Below are 17,087 nucleotides of genomic sequence, written 5' to 3'. Positions count from 1 at the left end.
TGGAGGGAGATGAACTAAAAGTTATGCTTGATTTGATAGACAAGAACAAGAGTTTGGGGGAAATCATTTAGATTGGCCAGTTGACATTACCAGGCAAGACCCAATATCAACCTTGGCAGATCAATGTCTGACGATACCAAGGGGTTCGTTCAGTGCCTTCCATTCAGCCTTCCGTCCACCAGAGTGTGAAATCTAGTGCTAGTTGCACAGAATTCTTGGTCTGATGTGGGAAGGTTATCTACAGAAGCTCCCTGTGGGCAAGTAGAAACAGAGGCATGACTCCGGCATTTCCTTCAAGCTCATTGGATTGTTAGCAAGTACACAATGGATTTTTCTATTGGTGCATTTCTATTCTTCTCTCAGAAAAGTTAAGATTCTGGGGGTAATGTCTTACCCAAGAAGGCAGAAATAACTTTCAAGCTGGGATCTCACTCAGGGACCCTCTTCCCACAGTTCTGAGGTCTTAACAAAGGCTGTCCTTATCTCTTCCTGTTGCAATTTACAGCAGAATTTTTCGGCAGAAAAATGCAGTACGGTGAACAGAAAAAACAATACAAAATTCCATAAATAAAATCCCCTCTCCTGCCTTATAACCTCCTCCAAGAATGACTTGTGAACCAGTAGCATAGATCAAAAGACAGTGTGAAGACTTTCCCAGAAAAAGTGCTGGGGCAGGATTTTTTAGCATTTCAAATACTAAAATAGATAGAAGGAATTCAGAAAAATAATGTGCAAAATACTGTGGGCTGTAGTTAGCAGAACTGATTTGCTTTCTATAGTAACAAAACTAGATGTGACTAACTTCAATGCTAAGAACAGCAGAGCTTAGCTGTATGGCTCATATTTATGTTAATTTTGGTGCATTAGAAGTTTTTTCATTGTTTTTGTTGTTTCAGACCACTGAAAAACACAAACACTTTAAGTAGGTGTCCTGAAAAATTGTGCCATATGTGGCCAAAAAGCTTCTTATGATAACATTCATTTGGGATCTGACACTTGAAAGATTTCATAAATGTGAAGCATTTGGTTTAAACAAACACACAATCACATACCAAGCTGTCTTTGGTAAGAAGAGACAAGGTCAGCTCCAAAGGGTTCCTGTCTCCAGTAGGGTTTACCATTAGAGAATGAAGGCAAATTGCCAGTGCCTGTGTACATGAATTTTCTTTGTCCTCTTTTGTTTTGGTTGTGGGGCCTATCCTAGCGATTTTACAAGATGCCCGCTGTGTTCCTGAGAAAATAAAATGTGCTAAGCATGCTTGCCTTCAGCTCGTCCTCACCCGTGGGAGATACCTGCAGTGATTAATTGCTAGACTCCTAACTGCTATTCTCTCCACTCCTTAGGTAGTTTGGTGTTAATCACAACAAAGTTATTCTTTCAAGTGAAAATGCTGGCAGGTCCCTTCAGGTTTTATTGGGCCCTAGAGATTCTTGGCCTAATCTGAATCTGAAGGTTAACTTCCAAAATGTAATTCAATTTATCTGATTTTTTTTTAAGTCGCTGATACTGCCAAAAATATAGGTAACCTTTTTACGATCTTTTTAGGCAGTTCAGTGGTTTGAGAGAGTATTTGGTGCAGTAATCTTTGTATTCTCTTAAACTGGAAGGCCTCTCATGGAACTACACAAAATTTTAGAGCTAGAAGGGGTCTCCCACCTCATCTAATACAAACCTGTCATTTTATCAGGTAGAAAATTTTCACGGTATAATATTTTTTCAAAATATATCACTTTTTTTGGATAAAATAAGGTAAGCATATGGTTCAAATGTCAAAAAGGATGAAACTTGAGCACTGGAAAGTAAGTATTTCCCAGTTACCCAGTTAGCATTCCTGGAGAGAAGCACTTTTCCAGAGATATTTTATGTGTGCTATGACATCCTTTCAGCAAGAGCTCCAGACCTAACAGGGCCAGAGAGGTCATAAATGAATCACAATTTGATAATTATCATAAAGTAGTAGTGGGTCTTCTAATTCCATTATCTATTGGCTCGGCTCAGACTCTTACTATCTTGGACAAGTTAATGAATCTTTCTTCCTCGTTTTCCCCATTCATGTGGTAGCACTAATGATCCCCAGCAGGCAAGATTGTCAGGATTGAGGTAATGGACCAAAGTTTCAGGCAAACCCCTTGATTCTGACCGTGGGAAAAATACAATCTTTTTTTTCCTGTTTTCATTTCAAATGCAGAAGACAAAGTCTTACCAAGGTAGGAATGAAGGTATCTATAGACTCTATATGGTAAGAAAGTATTGTCATGATGTCTGTTTTCACAACTCTAACACTTACTTTCCCAGTCGTGATGAAGTTGACTGGCCTCTTCCTTCCTCATTGCATTAGTGGGTATCTTTAATCTTCTCCAAGACCACTTTACACAACCTGAACATCAGATGCCTCCTCGAAATGCACTACTTTCAAAGATTATACTCAGAAAATATTACTGAAAGTGTAAGAGAGGTGGGGATTTATCATTTAATAAGTACTGATGATGTGACTAGTATGTACCAAGCGTTTTGCTAAGTGACACAGAACCAGGAAAAACAAAATGGAGAAAATAGTGCTAAGGACGGCTCTACTTAGGAACTGTTGGAATTCGAGGGACTGCTTGGTCTGAGAGCTACAAAATCACTAGTCTCGCTCCAATTGAAAATTTCAGTAATCAGTGGGGAAAGAATCCAAGGGTGCCTGGGTGGTTCAGTCAGTTAAATGTCTGACTCTTGATTTCAGCTCAGGTTATGATCTCATGGTTTATGGGATCAAGCCTGCATCAGGCTCTACACTGATAACACAGAGCCTGCTTGAGATTCTCTCTCTGCCCCTCCCCTGTTTGCTCTCTTCCTCTCTCTCTCTCTCTCAAAATAAATAAATAAACATTAAAAATCAAAAGAAAACAAGGGAAAAAAGCCAACCAAACAATTTAAAGAATTTAAAGGTATTTATTGTCCATATGACGGACAAATCAAAAATTGGGCAGGCTTCAAAAACTAATGGCTCTATAATATCAACAAAGCCCTACTTATTTTTCCATTGCTGTACTCTGTCTTCCATGATGTTGCTTTCAACTTAGCCTTGTCTCTTCTGATGGTCTCAAGGAGGTAGTCGGATACAACCAAAGTTTCATGCTTCCTAGTTCATATGAACAAAAGCAGAGAGTACTTTTGTGGTAACTCCCATGGGTTAGAGAGAAATTTTCTTGTCCCCAACCTCCTTCCACTGTCTTCTCAATCTCATTGTCTCTAATTGGTTCACATGCCCACTCTGAACCAATCACGTGAACAAAAGGATGTGATATTGCTGGTTGGCTTAAGACAGTCAGCAATTAATCCTGGAGCTGGGTGATAGAAACCAAACCATGCTAGGAAACATGTTTACTTAGAAAGTAGAAAGAGGCCAGGATGGTGAGGAGGGATCTCACAGATGTCATCTAGAGCTCTTGTTACTTCTTTTTACTGCATGTCTATTCTATGTTGCTTTCTTGCGTTGACTCCATAAACAAGGTTTTCACTTTGGGTTCCTTCATAAATTTGATTTACACATGGCTGAGGCTTGCCAGATGGACAACTCTATTTACTTTTTTTTTTTTTAGATATATATAGAGAGAGAGGAAGAGGGGCAGAGAGGGAGAGAATCTTAAGCAGGATCTATGCTCAGCACAGAGCCCAACCCAAGGCTTGATCCCAGAAACCTGGGATCATGACCTGAGCTGAAATCAAGAATCGGGCGCTCAACCAACGGAGCCATCCAGGCCCCCTGCCATGTAACAACTCTCAAAACAAATGCCTGTGACCCTGCAAATCCAATCCTGTCATTCACCTATGATTTTTGTGCTTTAGTTCAAAATTCTCAAATATAATTGGCTTGGCCTATCCTGTGGTTGACTCACCTAGCAGCTCTCTACACACTGGTCCTCGCCTCCTATAGCAGGAGGAATAGGGTCATCTGATATAATCATGAATAACTAGACCCATCTGTTCAGCAGGGTTTGTGGGTGGGAACAGATTCTTTTGGAAGGGGATGTGGGCAGAAAGGCAATTATATACATCTCTAACCAGAAAAATCCCAGAGGTGAAAAGGATAGGGAGAAAATGACACCAAATTTAAAGATAAAAGGAAAGCTTGGTTCAAAATTAGGCTGTGTGACTGATCATAGATGTTTGCTTTATTCAGTATTTTAACCTTATAATCTCTGCAATTTACTTTTAAAGACATCAAAATACTACCTCAAGGAGAAATATTACAGAAGAAAACAATCTTTGATCATAATCTTGAACCTAAAAAGATATTTACCCTCATTATCTCCCAGGTGTTGGAAAGTGCAACACATCTAAATTTTATGCCTTTTTTTGCAGACTGTTACTTCCTCAAAATGACTTTAAACATTGAAAAGGCTAACAGAATACCCTAGTAAAAATTCTCCCAACAAAGGTGCATTTCACTCTTAAGTAACTTACCCATTTGCATTTGCACCTTGGGATTTCCAAAAAGGTGTTAAGAGATTCCCATGCCATCCCCAGCCTAACCCACTTTGACCCAGGTGAACATCTGACTGATTAATATTTTAAAAATAAAAGAAGTAAAAAGAGGATTCTTTCAACACCTCCCCACCACCCCTAACGGGCAGTGGATTGGGTTGAGGGCACCCAAAACTTCCCCCTGAGGCATGAAAATTGCACAGAGGTTATCTTGATGGTTCCAATACTTGAATTAAGAACGCTTTGCCTAGGCTAGCCCAGATTTCAAAACATAATAAAATAAAGTTGAAGGAAAGAAAAATATAAGAAACAGACAACACTTTTCAAAAAAATGTTATTTGGCCTGTGGCTAATTCCGATTTTAGTTAAAAAACAAAACAAAACCCACTGATGGTTAAAACTAAACAGTACTTAAAAAAGAGAAGGGAAGACTTTAGACATAAAGGCAGAATTTTTTAAGTCAACATTTCATGCAGCAGCTCCTGCACGGCCTTTCCATTTCTCAATAGCTTTGATTTGTGGAAATAATGGTTATGCAATTTCCACACATTGTGCTCCAATCACAGCATGTAGGCAACAATAAAAAGAAAACAACTAGATGCACTCGAAGCTGGAGATTTTGATAAGCTTTTCTTTTCATTTCACAAGGGTTTTCAACTTGATGTTTTTCTGAGGCGACTGAGATAGTCCTATTGAGCTTTAATCGGATATATGTGAATACAGGGAAGTGTCTCGTTTTCTTAAATGTATCTATGGCCGCAGCACTGGTTCATCTAGTTGTGAAAAATTAACCAAAAAGAAACTATTGGACTATGAGAATTCCAGAGTTGACAGATTGTTGGTCTTTCTCTTAAAAAAAAAAAAAATCCCTATGCCATCTGTTTACAAAAGATGAGAAATGTTGGAGAAAATTATTTCCCTTAGGGCACAATGCTACAGCCATTTAGAGAGAGGTCTCTGGCATTTTCAGTGAGGCTTTGGTACCAGGAACAAGACAGCATCAGGTCTGCACTGTCGTTGACCGAGAAAAACAAAGATGACTTCCTCTGGTCCTTATTTTAGTTTTACTCTTTGAACTTTCCAGCAGTTTATTTATGATTGTTGTTATTTTTAATTGGGTACAGATTGTTTTAGGAATCATCTTGGTTCCTTTTTCTGAAGTTGGTTTTTTTTTTTTTTTTTTTTTTTTGAGACTGTTTTCTAAGGTGCTCCACCTCCACCACCTGTCACTCTACGGGGGGCTATGACTTGAGGACACTCCTCGGTTCTGAGCTCAGCTGCGGACTGGATGGTGAAAGACAGCGGCAGGAGGAGGAGGAGGTTCAGATTTGGAGGTAGGTGGCAATACAGGATTTCAAAATAAAAATCCCCGCGCTGCCGCTTTCTGATAAATTTTCATACACTCTGTGGACCCGGAGAAATAACACTAATCTCTTGAATGTGATTCTCTCAGAAGGATTTTTCTCCTTACAGACAACATCCTGGGCGTTTCACCTCCTCACCCCATCATTTCTATGTGATTGATCAGACGTTGGTCACCTGTCACTAGATGGCATCGTGTAGTGTTTCCTAACAGCAGTACCTAAACTGGCAAAATTACAGCTTTGCCCATTCGTTTCTGCATTTTTTTCCTTGGTGTGGATCTAGAGAATCTAAATTGGATACTGGATATTTCTTCTTTATTTGTCGTATGGATTTAGTTTTGTAAAATTTGGGTGTTCTTTGAGATCCTTTCTCTCCGTGTGTCTTGCTAGGATGTGACCTCAATGATTCTTAAGTCTGAAATAAATAATAAATTAGTTCTTCCTTTCTGAATTTTCCTCCAAGTCACACACCCAAATATTTACTGATAGAGACTTTGCAGAAATAAAATAAAACTCAACACATCCAGGATCTTTACCTAGACATGCAGGCAGAACAAAATACGTGTATGAAAACTTGTTTTCTCTAAGCATGGCCAGTTGCCAGTTGCAATCTACTTATGGATAAGCCAGGCTGATGGAATAATATAAAAATGATCAGTCGATGCCTTCAGAAACCTGTGAAATTCATAAAGGAAATAGAACAGCAATAAATAAGGAAAACTAACGTAAATAGAATAAAAGTTAATGGTCACAGTCTTATACTTTCCTGGATGTGACAGGTAATTATGACCATTTTTCCCATTTTATTGAGAAATAATTGACAATGACCATTTTTGTTTGTTGTATGCCAATAGACCTCATGTTACTGAAGAATAGATTGTAACTTCTATGCGGTCAATAAAACAAGACAAATCTTCCTAACTTTTAATTATGACTTAATGACCTGAAAACTTCTAAATAATAACAAATGATAAAATGTACTATTTGGAATGAGGCTAACAAGATAGATGACAGAGAGATCAGATGATACATAGCATCTATAACATTACTTGATATTCTGAATAGCTGTCTAAAATCTATAATATTAATTTTCTATTTTCATTTATTTACTATCTAAAAAGACAGTTCTGTTTTAATTTGTCTTTGTGTTTTATTCCATTCATTCAACAAATATTAGCTAAACACACTATGTTGGCTTAGATGATAGAGATGCAAAAGTAAGTAGGACACTAAATTTGCCCTCAAAAAATTTTTAGTCCTCTACATTGTTAAGAATCCATAAAGTAAGTTTCAGAATCAATCACTGGGGTTAGGGGGAGGAGGAGAGAGGGATACTGGGAGAGAAAAACAAAAAAAAAACTGCAAAGAGTCTTAGACCAGGCAACAGGATACATGGTTATGGTCAAAGCTCTGCTAATAGACCCTGGAGCTCCCTCACTGTATATGTAAATGAAATAATTTTATAATAAAGTGTTTTGTAGGGGTGCGTGGATGACTCAGTCGGTTGAGCGTCTAACGCCTTAATTTTGGCACAGATCATGATCCCAGGGTCATGGAATGGAGCCCCGAGTTGGGCTCTGCACTGAGTGTGAAGCCTGCTTGAGGTTCTCTCTCTCTCTCTCTCTCTCTCTCTCTCTCTCAAATAAATTTTTAAAATTTTTTTAAAAGACTAAAGTGTTTATAAATTGTAAAATACTTTTTTTTAATTTTTTTTTTACATTTTTATTTATTTTTGAGACAGAGAGAGACAGAGCATGAACGGGGGAGGGTCAGAGAGAGAGAGACACACACAGAATCTGAAACAAGCTCCAGGCTCTGAGCTGCCAGCACAGAGCCCGATGCGGGGCTCAAACTCACAGACTGAGAGATCACAACTTGAGCTGAAGTCGGACGCCCAACCGACTGAGCCACCCAGGCACCCCTGTAAAATACTTTTTAAATGTACAACTTTTTAAAGCTTTTTAATTTCTTTCTATAAGAACCCCGCGGTTTTCTAATAGAACTTTGATCCAGCAATCAAATCTTCCTTCCTCTTAATTTACCCTCTATTTCAAAATTCCAACTGCATAAATAAACCCTATTAAGTTTACAATTCCCCTTGTGAAACAAAACAGAAACACCAGGATCTTGGGGAGTAAAAAGGTAGAAAGCTAAACTAAATGGCCCTGTGATCACATCAGACTCTGAAACATTGAGACTCTGGGATGATCACTTTCCCATTCTCTACTCTGCTAATTCTTGCTGCTTCCCTTGGTTTTTGCACATGAGAAATAGAATTTCAAGCACATTTAGTTACAATAACACATGTGTGATAAAGGGACCTCTTGAAAATTTCATTTTGGTCCTATAACTACCTCGTTTACACTTTGGTGGTAGAAAAAAAAGATTCAGTTGATGACTGCATTAAGAGATTCGGTACAATAGCATCTATTCTTAGACTAGTTCGATAATTATGCAAAATATTTCTTATTTTCCTTTATGGCCAGTCATTTCATATTCTCCAAAAGGAAAATCAGAAAACCTATTTTCCAGGGGCACCTAACTGGCTCAGTCAGTAGAGTATGCAACCCTTGATCTCAAGGTCATGAGTTCCAGCCCCACATTGAGGTGGAGCCTACTTAAAAAAAGAAAGCTTATTTTTCCACAGATTGCATGCAGAAATCAACATGTAAGGAACTCTAAACTCAAATATATGTAAAATCACAATGAAAAATACATAAAATGGGGTCCTTTGTCAAATCCTTGACTGGATCTGGATATGTAAAAGGGTTTTTTATCTTAATTTCCTAGTCTATTATCTGAGGATTTTGTGGTTTTTAAAATTTTTTTTTATGTTTATTTTATTTTTGAGAGAGAGACAGAGCATGAATGGGAGAAGGGGCAGAGAGAGAGAGAGGGAGATACAGAATCCCAAGCAGGATCCAGGCTCTGAGCTGTCAGCACAAAGCCCAACGTGGGGCTTGAACCCACAAACGACAAGATCATGACCTGAGCCGAAGTCAGACTTTCAACCAACTGAGCCACCCAGGCACCCCTGAGGATTTTGTCTGTTATTTTGTTACTGTATTAAGTTGCATTTTTAGTATGATGACAGGTTATTAATAAAGGCAAACTTCTAATTAAGCATTTGGGCTGAAAATGTTCCCTCAATATATCAGTATATCCTTGTTTGAAATAGTCTTATTTCACTAGGAAAAGAGAAAAAGTTGCTTGGATTCATTCTACCTAAAGAAAATTATGCCTATCCTTATTTTGAATGATTAGTTTTGTTCTAGAATATTTATTTGCCATCACACATAGGCTGGGAGAAAACTTGAAGGGTTGGAAATGAAAGTTCAGAGATCGAGATATCTATCTACCGTATTATTTGTTTCCTGGCCTTCCCTTCATTTTTCAGGTTCATGACATTTTTCTCTTTGTTTAAAATATTATTTCAAGCCAACCAAATGTCTCAAGAATGAATTATTAGTATTTGTGCACAAGAAACCTAGAAAATGGAGTTCTACATCATCAGTTCCACAGACCATAGCATTTAAGCCTTTTACCTCAGTATATTTTGGCAAAAAGATGGTCTTTATCATAAAAGTGTATGTACCCACATTTAGCCATGAACAAAACGTCCCTGGAAAGAAGCAGAGATTTTTTTTAAAACTTATTTTGGGAAAGTGTGCTGAGGGTTTTCCCTAAAAATAAAATGGCATTTCATCAGTACTGGTCATTTTTTAGCCACATATGACAAATGATCACAGATGCTCATAAAAATCTAAAAGGAACTGAATGTTGTTCTCTTCTGACACGACAAATGTCTTTCCTTTAACTGCATTTTAAAACAAAAACAAACTTTACCACTTTGATTAAAGAGAATACAGGAAGCCATATGGTCCCACCCAGAGTTCCTGCATTCAAAATGTCCTCATGGGGAAGAAGGTTGAAGGTGTTTTTACGAACAGAACTTTCATGTTTCTGCCTGTTAACAATGGCACTTCCTGTTTTGACCTCTAACTATGCTAGGCTATCAAGAAAGCAAAATGATAGACTTCTGCTTTTTGCACAATAAAGAGCATTCTTACTCCCTGTCGCCATGTGTGTTTAGAGTGAAGATTATTGAAGCTCAGTTTTCCTGAGATCCTACACATTGATCTATGGTCTCCCAACAAAGGTTGGGATTTTCAAAAATTTCGGTTATCTAGCCATTAGCTTGGTACTGAAGTCAAAAGAATATGCACTGTTCTTTGTCTCAAATACAAATATAGCTACATGTTGCTTCTAAATGGCCCCAGTGTTTTACTAAAATTTATTAACAGCCCTTAAGTGAGTCAGGACTCTGTGACTGCCTCCTTTTAATATACCGTCTTCTGGGGTGCCTGGTGGCTCAGTCAGTTGAGCATCCAGCTCTTGACCTCAGCTTAGGTCTTGATCTCAGGGTCATGAGTTGAGTTCAAGTCCTATGTTGAGCTCCACACTGGGCATGAAGCCTACTTAAAAAAAAAAAAAAAAAAAATTAGAAAAGACTCTTTCTCTCAAAAAAGAGAAAAAGGAAGAAAGTAAGGAGACAGAGAAGGAAGGAAGGAAACAGAAAAGAAGAAAAATAGAAAAGGTGGGAGGAAGGGAGGGAGGAAGGAAGGAAAGAAAGAAAAATTAGAGTAGAGTGAGAAGGCCATTACTTCAAAGTGATGCCAGATTGGCAGAGGCTCTGAGAGGCAGGGCCTCAGGTCCCTCCCCAAGAGAATATTTGTCTTTGGGCAAGAAAGAATTCAAGAGCAAGCCATTTAGAGAAAGGGACAAAGATTTATTAAATATAAAAGTAAGAAAGGAGCTACTTTATAGACAAAGTAGCAGTCTTTCCTCCCAGGTAAGGAAGAGGAGTCTCCCTTTGCTTCTAACAAAGGGTTTTAGAAGTTTGTTTGTTTGTTTGTTTGTTTGCTGGGGTTTTTTTTAATTAGCTAAACCACAGGGGTGCCTGCCTGGTGCAGTTGGTAGAGCATTTGACTCTTGATCTTAGCATTGTAGGTTCAAATCCCATGTTGGGTATATAAAGTACTTAAAAATAAAATCTTTTTAAAAAAATGTAGTTAACCATATAGGGAGGGGCATACTTTTTAACTTTGGGTTAAAATTTACATTAGGTGGTTGGTTTTTCCATTGTGTTAGGGTGTGTTAGGGTTGTGGAATTACCCACAGGGAGAAATATTAAGAATACCCAGCATTTATGACTTCTACTGCTGGAGGGAGCAGGGTCTTGTGGTCTTCCATGAGTCAGATCTTGTGACTCTTTGTATAAGTTGCTGACTTTTAGAATAAGGGTCAGCCTAAAGCCAAAATGGCTTTACTTTGGTTAATTTGTCTCCTAAGCTTCCCTTCCCTCCTGCTTCAAAAGTAAGGAAAAAAAAAAAAAAAAACCACTTGACAGATTCAATAATCTGAATACCTGTTGCTTCCCGAAACAAGAAAAAAAAAATTTTTTTTAAGCAAATCCTGTGTCACTTAGTATAAAAACCAATTCATATTATTTTTTAAAAAGTAAATACAGGGGCGCCTGGGTGGCTCAGTCAGTTAAGCTTCAGCTCAGGTCTTCAGCTCAGGTCACAATCTCACGGTCCGTGAGTTGGAGCCCAGTGTTGGGCTCTGGGCTGATGGCTCGGAGCCTGGAGTCTGCTTCCGATTCTGTGTCTCCCTCTCTCTCTGCCCCTCCCCCGTTCATGCTCTGTCTCTCTCTGTCTCAAAAATAAAAATAAACGTTAAAAAAAAAAAAGTAAATACAGATTATGGTGCGCCTAAGTGGCTCAGTTGGTTAAGCGTCCAACTTTGGCTGTCATGATCTCATGGCTTGTGAGTTCGAGCCCCGCATCAGGCTCTGTGCTGACAGCTCAGAGCCTGGAGCCTGCTTAGGATTCTGTCTCCCTCTCTCTCTGCTCCTCCCCTGCTCACACTCTGTCTCTGTCTCTCTCTCAAAAATAAATAAATGTTAAAAAAAATTAAAAAGATAAAAAGTAAATGCAGATTGATGGAATGCTGAAAATAAATAACAAGCATTTTAGAAGGTAATGTACTCAAAGTTAAAAAAAATACTACTACATATTGAAAGAGGACACTATTTAAAGTAGAAAAAATTTCAGAACAATTCTATTTTCTCTGTCATTGTGAGAGCAACAGTTTATTAGAAGTGAAAATGTATTTTCTCAACAACGACAAACCTTACCCTGGAATTTGTACTTCAGTTCTTGAAAGAAGTTACATATTTCTATATTCATAAAAAAGCAATGTGTGGGCTTTCTTTCCTAGATTCTATAAAATCTTCCTGACATATAAGTGCATATACTATGTAATATATGTATACAATTTATATATGTATAGACATAAATGTTTTAGGAAGACTAAGTGACTGCTTTTTAAAAGTATTTCAGTAACTGGGATAAATACAGTAAAAACAAATTCCTTTAAGCATTTATTATTATCATTAATGGTTTATGTATCACTTTTTAAAAAATAAGAAATGTATATGTTTCAATTCCAGATTGATACTCATATCAAATGATACTAAAACAATAAAACATTTTCTAAAGCAGAAAATAAGCAAAACATCCTCCAAGGTTGCTTTTGGTGTAGCTAACAGCAAAACTGTCGACTGCTCATCCTATTTGGAAATCTGTGCAACTTGATGAGCAAATACATGAAAGATATTAATGGGATATCTGAGAAAACCAAAGATAACTAGAAATGTCAATTTTTAGAATGTATTCTAGGGCAAAAATAAGTTTTACATGCAGAAGATTTTCTGGCACAATAACTAAAGTGATTAGGTTTAATTTTATAAATTTATAAAACTGAAATAACAATAGGTAACTGTCAAAAAGGAATGTTTTCTCCTTTTCCATAAAACAGCAAACACTTTGGGGGCACCTGGGTGGCTCAGTCAGTTAAGCATTCGACTTCAGCTCAGGTCATGATCTTAAGATCCATGAGTTCAAGTCCCGCAGCTCAGAGCTTGGAGCCTGCTTCAGATTCTGTGTCCACCCCCCAGCCCCATACCTGCCCTTCCCCTGCTCACGCTCTGTCTCTCAAAAATAAATAAATGTGAAAAAAAAATTAAAAACAAAACAAAAAAAAACCCCAAACGCTTTGTTAAATAATTTTGCTGTAAAAATGATCACTGGTACATGCTTTCCTTAATTCTTGATTTATGTGTAATTTTTATATATTTTCCACAGGGTAAAGCACCTGTGGAAAATATATAAAGCTTTTATATATTTTCCACAGGTAAAGAGTTGATGAGTTGTCTTGATTCATTATCAATAGCAGTCAGGTCAGAGGACTAGATAACAGATAAATAACTTTTGGAAAACCTTTATAAATAAAATATATAATGTGGCCATGATAATCCATCAAGTTCAAGGAGATACTCAATATCTGCGATCACTTTTATTTCTAAAAGGCAATTGCTCAGCAGGCCCAGTTTTCGATGGTGAGTGCTAAAGAGCAGAAACTATGGAATCAGCTGGTCTGTATTTAGATTATAGCGTAGTAGTACCACTCATTGTATCTCTAGTAAATTACGCAATTTACCCCAGTAAACTGTTGTTTTCTCCTTTTTAAATGGAAATGTAACAGCCCCTTCTTCACGAGGTTGTTCAGAGCCTTAAATGAGATAATTCTCCACAGTGCAATGTCTGAGACACAGTAAACATGCTATAAAATTACCAGTTGCAATAATGTTGTTGATGTCGGTGCGAATGGTGATGCCTATCCTATTAGGATTTTAAATTTCCTCTTGACCTGAGAGTTTCAGTTTTATCTGGGACTAGAAGTGAGCACACACACACCCGCCCCCACCCCACCATTCATGCTCTCCTTGAGACCGCAATATCTACAGAGAAGTAAAATGTTAGAATTACACTCTCCCGTTCCTGACACCTTCACATCTCAGTAGTTCTAAGGAAGTATGTAGACTCCAAGAAGGAAAAAGCCAACCCTGAATTTGTGGGAGCCACAATTGAAGGGACAGAACCCACAATGCCAGCACTGTTTTCTCTGAGATTTGTTCTCTTTACAGTGAAAACTATTGGGCTCAAAGCCCTGAATTTCATCAACTCAAAGGTGTAAATCTTGAGGTCAGTTTAAATCTCAAATGTGAAATTATAACCCTAGAGGATTCAATACAATTATAAAGTCAAGTTTGGAAGTTCAGGAACATAACATCTATATACCAAGGAAAACAGAGGGAATTAACAGGCTATAAAAATCACAAAAGCTAGAAATATGCAGTGGATTAGGGTTAGATGGGGAGCCATTTTGATGCTAATTAGGATTGCAAACCCCTCCCAAGACCAGGGCAGAAATACTTACTCTGAGCCTGGCTGAGAGCATTCTGACCTCTCACCCTGTCTTCACTGACCAAGATAGAAGAATAGTTATTTAAGGGAGAGCAAAACTGCATCCTTTTTCTTTGGACCTAAAGCACCTTGAAAGCTGTTGCCGGGTAAGTCTTCTTATGTTCAACCCACCCTATGCTTAAGACAAATTAGTACCAAGGCCATGGAAAGGATACTTAGTAATGTAGTGTGTATTTCCTTACTATATAAATATTTGAAGTGATGTCATGGGGAATGGCAGTGGACCAAGAATCAAGAATGGCAGAGTGCTTCTGGGCTATTAGTGGAATATTTTCTTGAAGACATAAACTTGAATTTCTACATCATAGAAACTGACCCTCCATGGAGAAATTTTGCCACCTTTAATCTGGAGATTCACATACCTTATCCCCTTCCCTCTTCCAGACCCATCTCATCATTACCAGAGTAACCAAGCTAGGAATTACTAACTATAGGGAAGAATGTAAGTGTTTGGCATGACGGAAGTTAAATTATTGATGTGAGTTGTACACACATGCAATTATTCATTTGAAGATTTAAATTGTTACATCTGTGTTTTTCAAAGGAAGTCTTTGTAAGAAGAAACACAACTCAGGTGACTGGCCCTTTGCCATATCTCTAAGCCAGGTTAACTGTTCATTTAAGGTCTTATGAGTCAATAGTGTGGTCCACAGAATTATAATTGTGAAGAACCAATAAGACAGATTACAGGTTTGATTTGATGTTCTCAAGATTTCTTTCAGTTCTGTGCAAAACTGTGTAAGAAGTGTGTGTGTGTGTGTGTGTGTGTGTGCACTTTGCTGGGTCAGGGAGAAACATTTTCTTTTCCCTCCTAGATTCTGTGGCTGGTCTAAGAATTAAACCAACATAAAGCAGATTAACGGGAGAATAACATACAAATTTATTTAATATATTTTTTTACAAATGCATGAAAGTCTTCAGATAGAAAATGGAGACCTGGGGCTCCTGGGCGGCTCAGTCATGATCTCACAGTTTGTTAGTTCGAGCCCCGCGTCGGGCTCTGCTGATAGCTCAGAGCCTGGAGCCTGCTTCAGGTTCTCCCTTTCTCTCACTCCTGCTCACTCTGTGTGTTTCTCTTTCTCTCAAAAATAAATAAAACATTAAAAAAAAAAAAAGAAAATGAAGACCTGAAGAAGCCATCAGGCTCAAAAGCTCATAAAACTTATTACACAAAGAATGATAAATTGTGAGGATCTGATAAGACAAAGGGGCATGGGTTAGGGTGAATTGTGTGTCCCAGTGAATTGTGGGACAGTGATTAGGAATTATACGATAGGGAAACTAGTGGAAGATAAAGGTTATTTTAATATGCGTGTATGAAAGGACTTCCAGTCCCTGGTGATAAGACTGTTCTCTTCCTGGTTGAGGGAGGGTGCTTCTCCCTTTGGAAATTTTATGACCTGCTTTTAGGTAGAAAGAGGGAGACCCAATAGCCCTTCATTCATCTTCTGTTTCTTAAGTTCCTTCAGTAGACAGAGAGATCCCAGGTAGGCTCTGCACTGCCAATGCAGAGCCCAATGTAGGGCTCAGACCCGCAAACCTGAGATCACGGCCTGAGATCATAAGCCAAGCCGAGCAGAAGTCTGACTCTTAATCAACTGAGCCTCCCAGGTGCCCCTGGGGTGGCATGTTCTTAATCCCTTCACCTGATAAAGTTTGCAAATCAGAAAAAAGGAAACTTTCTGGGGCACCTGGGTGGCTCAGTTGGCTAAGCATCTGACTCTTGATTTGGGCTCAGGTCTTGATCTCACTGGTCATTAATTTGAGCCCCGTGTCAGGCTGCTCTACGCTGTCAGTGAGGAGCCTGCTTGGGATTCTCCCTCTCTCCCTCTCTCCCTGCCCCTCCCCTGCTCTCTCTCTCTCTCTCAAAATAAATAAATTAACTTAGAAAAAAATATATATGTATACATATACATATATAAAGAAAAAAGAAAAATTTCAACAACAAAAATCTGTTTAATTTCTATTGTGAAATAATTTTGTAGCTACAGACAGTGGTGCATAGGTATGCTGATTGTTACAACATCTCGGTAATTGGCAGAGTAAACACACCTCAGTCCTTCAGTTAACAGCCAGATAGTCTGACGCTTGTGTGTAATTTAGTCAGAAAATAAGCAGTTTAATCAGCAAAGATTTCCAGGCTGATCAGAAAAATGAACTAGTAAATTGTTAAGTCAGTTAAATACGTAAAATTGTAATGGGAAAGATACATTGCTAGGATGACCTTATCTCTTTGAATTGATCGTTAATTCCAAAACCCTTGAATGATGTGATGAGGGAATATATTCAGAAAAATCAAAGGACAATCTGAACACTAAAAAAAGTTCCTCTTCTAAACCAATCAATTAAAAGAACTGATTCGAATTGCAGAACACTTTTATGAAATGATGAAATGGAATATTAAATGAATGTAAAAGGAAGTTAGGAAGGACAATAAACAATGAAAATAATAAATGCAGATAAATCTGCATATAATGTTAACAGGCACCCTAAGACAATTAAAAAGTATGTGCAGTTTTTATAGTGCTGCCCACATTGGAAAGGTGGAAGTGGAAGAATCAAAGATAAGTTATATCTTATTATACAAGTTGTATAATACAAAGATTAAGATAAGATGATTAAATAGTGTATGTGTTTCCTGGGGAACTACCGTTGAACTTAGAAGATAACATAACGAGTTTTCAAACCCTGCCTTATGTTATATATTCTCCGCTGGAATTGCTTTGTGTTCTTAATTTTTCTTTTTTTTTTTTTTTTTAATATGTTGCACCTTTATATTAGCTGTGCCAGGGTACAATTTTAAAGATAAAAGAAAATTACTTACAGGCCCAGACAGATCAGTAGGCGTTTTGGGTCAGTGAC

The 17,087-nt window shown here is 37.9% G+C and overlaps 1 protein-coding gene across 1 annotated transcript in view; it reads left to right on the top strand.

Annotated features, from left to right (window-relative positions):
- Positions 1 to 5,687: 5,687 nt before the first annotated feature.
- Positions 5,688 to 17,087, top strand: part of SLC39A10 (solute carrier family 39 member 10) — a 144,287-nt gene continuing 132,887 nt past the window's right edge. The window contains exon 1 of the mRNA XM_047082612.1: positions 5,688 to 5,805. The gene's annotated coding sequence lies outside the window, so the exon portion shown is untranslated. The remainder of the gene's footprint in view (positions 5,806 to 17,087) is intronic.

This window comes from Lynx rufus, unplaced genomic scaffold (assembly GCF_022079265.1).
Source record: "Lynx rufus isolate CCGP_SWC_20201006 ecotype Redwood Valley unplaced genomic scaffold, mLynRuf1.p SCAF_2, whole genome shotgun sequence".
NCBI lineage: Eukaryota > Metazoa > Chordata > Mammalia > Carnivora > Felidae > Lynx > Lynx rufus.
Note: the sequence above shows the minus strand (reverse complement) of the source record. Positions and strands in the feature narration are given on the sequence as shown.